Source organism: Panthera leo, chromosome F2 (assembly GCF_018350215.1).
Source record: "Panthera leo isolate Ple1 chromosome F2, P.leo_Ple1_pat1.1, whole genome shotgun sequence".
Lineage (NCBI taxonomy): Eukaryota > Metazoa > Chordata > Mammalia > Carnivora > Felidae > Panthera > Panthera leo.
Window position 1 is genome coordinate 76,948,913 of NC_056695.1, and position 7,790 is coordinate 76,956,702.

The 7,790-nt window shown below is 41.8% G+C and overlaps 1 long non-coding RNA gene across 1 annotated transcript in view; it reads right to left on the reverse strand.

The window, feature by feature from the left end:
• Positions 1 to 6,719, reverse strand: part of LOC122210825 — a 34,875-nt gene extending 28,156 nt beyond the window's left edge. The window contains exons 1-2 of the long non-coding RNA XR_006198286.1: positions 6,341 to 6,719; positions 5,520 to 5,638 (exon numbers count right to left, since the gene is read on the reverse strand). This is a non-coding gene — a long non-coding RNA (uncharacterized LOC122210825). The remainder of the gene's footprint in view (positions 1 to 5,519; positions 5,639 to 6,340) is intronic.
• Positions 6,720 to 7,790: the final 1,071 nt, after the last annotated feature.

Sequence of the window (7,790 nt, forward strand, 5' to 3'; positions counted from 1 at the left end):
TCTGCCTTCTGGGATAGGCAATTAACCACCTGAACAGCATCTACTTTTCTTAATCATTCATTCATTCATTCATCTTTATATGTCATTCAAATAATATTTCTTTACCATAACTGGTTTCAGATAGTTTTCTTAGCATTGGGAATAAAAATAAATCAGACAAAGATACTGCCCTCATGTACTTATAGTACCTTAGAAAGATTCAATATTATAATCATGTAGTGATTTTTGAGCCGGGTCTTGAACGGTAAGTGTTTGCTTATTTGAGAGAGAACAGGAATTGTCTTCATAGAAAGAGCAGAAGAACAAAAGCATCAAGGGATAACACATGTGGCCATTCCCTTTTGTATCCCTAGGATCATACATAACGTCTACAATATTGAAAGTAATCAAGTTATTTAATCAATGAATGAAGGCAAGAATGATCTCTGTAAAAAAGCACTTATCAGAGTGCCAAGATTTTATAAGACTTCAATAAATTAAATAAATTCCACATATCAATTAGAACCAAGCTGAGAGTCAAGGAATGTGAAAATTTTTTTTAAATTAGAGTATTAAAAATACAAGCTGGTGGGGGAGCTTGGGTGGCTGAATTGGTTAAGCGTCTGACTTTGGCTCAGGTCATGATCACACGGTTCATGGGTTTGAGCTCAGAACCTGAAACCTGCTTCAGATTCTGTGTATTCCTCTCTCTCTGCTCAAGGAGCAGAGAACTCCTCTGCTCAAGTTCTGTCTCTCTCTCTCTCAAAAATAAATAAACATTAAAAAAAAAAATACCAGCTGTGACTTTACAGATGATCCTAAACACTGGTATATGGGTAGGTAACTGCATTTATCATTCATATCAATCTCTTGAGAGGCATAACCTCTTCTTTTTTTTAATGTATCCCTATAATGGAATTTACTTTTATGAATTAATAGAACAAATGAAGTAATGTTAATACAAGAATAAGGGGAATTTTAAATTCTATGGTCCTAAAGAAGTTGTTAGCAGTCGATTTCCACAGACTACCTTTCGTTTTTCTCATCTAGGTCTTGCCTTTCAATTATTTCTCAAATTGATGTCTTGAGATCTCATGCCTTTATCCCACCCCAAATACAACCTCTCCCAAACTCCTTCCACAGTCTTCTTCTACTCTTGGCTCTTTATTTCCTATTCTCCAAACTCACATGTGACTTCTCTAACTATAATATAATTAAGCAGCAATGAAGTTCTTGTACAGTGGGATTCCTAGGACTGGTGCCTTCACAGTTCAGTCCTAGTCTCTTTGTTTGTTTGTTTGTTTTTAAGTTTCTTTCTTTTGAGAGAGACAGAGAGAAAGAGACAGAGAGAGAGAGAGAGAGAGAGAGAGAGAGAGAGAGAAGGAGCAGAGGAGGTGCTGGGAAAGGTGGAGAGAGAGGGAATCCCAAGCAGGCTCCACGCTGTCAGCGCAGAGCCTGACGTGGGGTTCAATCTCATGAACCCTGAGATCATGGCCTGACCTGACATCAAGAGTCAGACGCTTAACTGACTATGCCACTCAGGCACCCCTTAGTCTTAAATAGTCTTAGCTCCACAGTGTGTGGTCCAAATCTATCCTTCCTTTACCTCATTCTTGTGTTTGCAATCACTTTTCTTCATTCTGTTTATCTATCCTAAAGCCCTTGCCTTATTACTGGCATAACACATTGAATTTCTACTAATTAACATCACTGGTAATAGAGATCATTTCTGAAATAGCGGCTATGAATGTGAGGTGTTTTTGTTTTGTTTTGTTTGAATCCTGGTTTCTTCACTTAGTGAGTGACCATGGGTAAGTTTTCCTCACCTATAAAATAGAGGCAGAGTATAACCTACTTTACCAGATACATAGGAGGATTAAATGCAATCTGTGGAGTATGTATATCCGTAAACACCTCAATCCAAATGGATCCTCTCCACACCCAGGGCTACTTACTACCCGCTCATTTCTATGGCAACACGTACCACTGTTAGCCTGTTAGGAGTCCCTGAAACTCCGTTTGTGGGTTGGAGCCCTCCCGCCAAATACCAATTTATAACAAAATCTTTTCTTTGGTCACTAGACATTCCCCTAGTTTAGTTGTGGCCTGAAATCTTAACTATAAATCCAGCTGATGAAATGTTATAATAACCATACATCTTGCATTTATGTTTAAAGTATAAGCATATGAAAAAATAAAATAAAATATAAGCATGTGATTCATTCCTCTAGGACTCGCAAACTAGTAGGAAAATGCCCCACTGTTTCTGTACCTACTATCAGCTGCATTACACCACCTGCATTAGAATATGCCATAAAATATAATCTCTCCTCTTTAGCTAGGGATCCCTTTCTTCTCCCCTACCTTTGCCTTTATTTTTAAAAACTGGGCCCTTGGGGCGCCTGGGTGGCTTGGTCAGTTAAGCGTCCGACTTCAGCTCAGGTCATGATCTCACGGTCCGTGAGTTCGAGCCCCGCGTCGGGCTTTGTGCTGACAGCTCAGAGCCTGGAGCCTGTTTCAGATTCTGTGTCTCCCTCTCTCTCTGCCCCTCCCCTGTTCATGCTCTGTCTCAAAAATAAATAAACGTTAAAAAAAAAAAAAAAAAATTAAAAAAAAAAAAAACTGGGCCCAGAAAAGATAGGAAGTAGTAGTAAAACTTACTACTTTTACCAGTATTTTACCCATCATATAGAGTCAGGAATCTCTAGGAGCTTTGGGTATGGCTTCTCTATTCCAGGGGGCACCGTTTACAGAGACCATGTATAATGTACCATGGGATCATACAAAGTGTGGCTCTGGATTATTTCTTGTGTCAAGAGCTCCTCGTCCTCTTTATTTGTTTATTTTTTGGGAGCCTCTACTCTGAGTTTTATTCCTGGGAACAGGAAATAAATTCATGATTAGATTAACCCAAGAACTCCCATGTGAACTAGGATTCAATTGGATCCAATACTCATACGATAAGAAGCAATTATTTTTATTTACTTAATCACTCATGTGATCACCCAAACATTTGTTGAGATTTTCTGTGCTGGATGGAAAAACCAAAAAGGCAATAAAAATAGACCTATGGTCTGCCTTCACAGAATGTGTGGTTTATTAGTGGAGTCTGACATTAACTGAGCACAGAAAACTTTGTAATAAGGAAAGATAGACATTTTTTAAAAATCAAGAGTTGACAGTGTATATCCGGAATCAGACACAGTCTGTAGGGATCATGGAAGGGCCCCAGAAGAACTTAAGAATTGAGTGGAGAGATGAAGAGAAGTAGGAGTTAATGAATTCAGAAAGGGGGCAGAGGAAATCACACACCCAGTTTGTAGGGACTGAGGAAAGTCACCTTGATAAAACACATTGAGCAAGGAAAAATATGTAAGCAAATGAGGCTGGGGAAGTCTACGACATTACTTAACGTTACTTAACTAAGGATTTCTGGCATTGCTCTCAGGGGCAGTGGGGAGTCCTTAAGAAGTTTTAGGGAAATAAATGCCATAATTCTTTTGCAATTTTAGAAGCACATTCTTTGTCTGTTATTGAAAACAAAGTGAAGAGAATGAAGAGCGGAGCCTGGGGTAGTTAGAAAGCTACTGCAATAGTTAACAAAGGAGACGGAGAAGAGAAGGTATGGTCCTAGGGAGTGATCATCATCTAGCATGGATTCTAGATTTCTCTGGGTCTGAAAGAGAAATTCCTTGAGTAGGTGACAGGGATAAAAGGCACAGCCCAGGGAATACCGCGCATGGTATTGTCAGATAGCATTGGATGGTGACACCGAATAACTCTGCTTGGGATGAGCGCTGCATAACCTATAGACTTGTCGGATCGCTACGTTGTATGCCGGAAACTAATGTAACATTGTGTGTTAACTATACTTCAATTAAAAAATAATAACAAAATTAATTAATCAAATGAAGAGAAACTACTGACCTTTCTCTCCATCTCCATCTGTATCTCTTTTCTCTTTCTTCACCTGAACATATCTCTTATAAACTATTTTCCAAGCTCACCTTGACTCCCTCTCTCTGCAAAGTTTACTCTCAACACCGGTCATTTAGGTGGATACCTAGTAGCTATACTTGTAATATACTCCTGCTGTTCACAATGACTGGATCAAAGGTGGATACCTCTCTCAAATTGAACCTCAAAGATTATCTTGCTTAAGTATTTGACCTTCTGATTCAGAAACATGAAGTCTTGAGGTTTGCTGAAATTGAAGTTTTTTTGTACTTTACAGCCGGTAACTTTTTTTGATATTCTGATTATTTCCTCAAAAACTTTTGAAAATATATAAACCAAGTTAGCATTTCTGAAATATTGAAAATGGAATTCCTTTCCCATGAACGTAGTACTTCAGCTGTCACACTAAACTTGACTGTTACTTCTATTTTGTGAGCAAAATAAAAATTGCTTCAGATGTGGGCATCTGGTTGTTCAAATGTGCCTAATATCATCTTTGTTCATTGAGTAGAACTATTTCTCTACATTTTGTTGTTTTGTTCCATTTTGGCTTATTTTATTTTCGATTATATTAAAATATCAAGTAATACATAAAAGTATACATCCTATGACATAAAATTAAACATCTAAAGAATTTTATACTTGTAAAGTGGAAATCCAGTTTACTGAAAATCACCCTGGGGATATTTGGAGTCAAAAAATATAATTTTAAGATATAATTCTCCATGAAATAATTGATATCCAGGCATCCCATAAACGTTCTGTGTGCACAGTCATCTTTGTAACATTGACCTTAAATGCACCTCAAAAAACGGAAATTATTATAGACATTTTATGTTCCAGTTCAACATTTATATTCTTAGACCCTTTGGATTTCAAAATTGTTTGTTTTCTCACAGTACATTTATACTCATAAATACTATAGTAAAGCGATTGATGCTATTATTATAAGCATTATAATTACCAAGAGCATAGGATATAATAATCTTGATAAACTTAACCACAGTGGAATTAACAAAAATACAATTAACTAAAATGCAGATAAAGAAAAGTTAGGAAATATCATTTTGTGCCTCTTAATAGCTACAATGGGTGTGTGTGTATGTGTGTTAAGATATTCAGGATGATAATTCACTTTCAATTTCTGCTAACGCTCAGTGAATTGTATTTTGTCATGGAAGGGCAGTGATTTCCAGTTGTTTTTTGGGTTTTTTGGAAGCAGCAGCATCTCTTTTGAACAAAACCATTTGTCACAATATTAAAACGGATAATGGTGGTTTTGCTTTGGCTTAAGTAGGGTGGATGTCACTAAGCTTTGTTCTCTTGACTCTTACCAAAGCTTTGTGTAACCACGAGGTTTCTGAAGATCCGTTTTGGAGAAGCCATTATATAGAGAACAGTGTGGCAGGAAAAAAAAAAAACAAAACAAAAAAAACCATGACCCTTGTGTAGTTAATATAGTTAATCACGAACAAGTATTATAACCTGAAACTCTCAATACTTTATTCATCAAATGGCAACGGCGATACTTAATTCTATAATCTGAATGTTGGTGTGCTGATTCGCACGTGGTGCTCACTCACCTGTAAATTTGTCTCCAGACGCTTGTAACCATACATTACAAACTGGCTTCTGCAGGAGGCTCACCCTGAGATGAACAGTGTGCAGGACGCTTATGATGGAGAGCAACTGGAATGAATCCCTACGGAAAGGGGAGGAAGGAAGCAGGATAGACCAAAGGGAAAAGGTGATCTATGAGGTTCCAACAACAGCACCGGCCAACCCTATGAGGGGTCTGGAGTCAAGTCAGCAACTGTGTCCCACATGGAGACAAAAGGCTGAGTATTTTACATTCACGCCATCCAATGATGCAGGGCACCCTGGGCAGCGTGTGGCCACCTCCCTGGGCCTTTTAAATTCTTTCTCTACAGTGTGCCATGGTAATTTGGATATTTAAATGTCATGCAATATGGACCGCTGTTCTACAGATACTTCTAGGAACCAGCACCACGTGCTAGAAACTAGTATCACGTAGGTAGTTGCCAGGGTATAAATACTAGAACCTTGGAAAGATGCTCCAAAAAAACAAACCAAACTAAACAAAAACCTCTCCATTATCCAATATTGCCTCCTAGTTCCCAAAATAACCACCCTCAGAATCTAGTCTCCTGCATATGCCTGCTAGCTGCTGTCAGTTCATACTGTGTCAGTCTGGCCCCCCTTAGGGGTAGAGTCCCCTTTGTCTTGTATCAGACCTACTATGTTCCTGGCTGGATTATTCAGTGCTTAACAGTATGTAGAAACTTCCTGTCCTGTAAAAAAAGTAGGGAAGAGCCCTGAGTAGAAGGTGGTACTCTAGGACAAAAACATCTTAATTATCTTCAAATAAGACTGGGATACTCACCCTGCAGGGACATGGTGGGTCACTTCTGAAGGATCACAGGCTTCAGGTGAACCCGGGTGTTCGAGATCCTAAGGACACGGAATCCATATGTCCCCATCCCAGATATTACAGTCCCATTCTTCCCCAATCACGGTCCTGATAGTGGTAGCAAAACCACCTTGATTAGTGACATGCTATTCTTTGGCACTTGGCCACCTGATGCTTGTTCCTACACTTGCCCTTGGCTTTCTCTAAACTTCCAATGCAGAAGATAAGAGCCTACCTGCAGGCTACACAGGAGACCCTCTGGTTTTTACACACGGCTTTCAGCCCATCTTTCTTCTTTTCTTTTTTCTTAGACCATTACTTGAATCTCAAGTGACGGGGGTTTTTTGGGAGTCAACCCCTTCTTTTTTTTTTTTTTTTTTTCCTGGCCACTATTTCTATTCTAATTCTTGAATGGCTGAAACACCTTGTCATTTGCTCCCGCAGATCCGACAGCCCCATTCACTACCAGTGAGCGTTCCGGCAGTAGGGCCACCACACAGCACGCAGTGACAGAACACGTGGGGGGTCCTCGCACCACCGCCAGGGGTCTCACCACCGCGCGTGATCCAGCCGCGACCCGCCACGTTGGCCTTCCTTTCAAACGCTGGTGCTCCAATTTCCCAGGCCTTTGTTTCCTGAGTGAATCACGTAGCATATTTATTAGGCATTGCCTTTTTATTTTCTTTCATTTTTTTAGCTTTAGAGAAAATTTATTCAGCATTCTTTGAGAAGCAATCTAGGTGGTTTTTGTTGTTGGTGTTGTTTTGGTGTTTGTTGGTTTTTAAGCAGTCTAAAAGTAAGTTGAGGCAAAGACGGATCATGCAACCTTCCCACGAAGTCGGACGCACAGACGGGAGGGCGGAGGGCGGTCAGGGCGCTCCAGGCCCGACCCCCGGGCCTTGGACACCCCCGCGCAGGCGCGGACTCCAGCGCCCCGCCCAGCGGCAGCCTTCCCAGGGGGGGGTGTCCACCTGCTGAGTCCTCGGGCTCCAGCGGCCCCTCCCCGCGTCCCGCCCGCGTCTCAGCTCCGTCGCAGTCGGTTTCTCAAGCCCCTGGACGGGACGGGAGGGAGACTTCTCCGCGGAGCGCGGGTCCGCAGGAGGCTGGACTTCTCTTCTTCAGAACCTTCTGGAATCCCCCCTGGCCAGCTCCTGTGGTGTCCGGACCTTTCTGTCGCCTGGCCGCGACCCCTTAGGCCGCTCGCTGAACCCCGTGTCCGGGGCCGCCACGTGGGCGCCGTGGCCTCCCTGCAGCCAGTCAGCGGCACCGGGACCCGCCCCGCGCGCCTGCGCTCTAGGGGAGCACGTGCGCAGGCGCCTCGCGCAGGCTCCTGGCGGGACTGCGCAGGGACTGAGGACTGTTTCCTGGGGTCAGACTGACGACTGACCCCCACCCCCCACCCCGGGAGGCCCAGCGCCAGCAC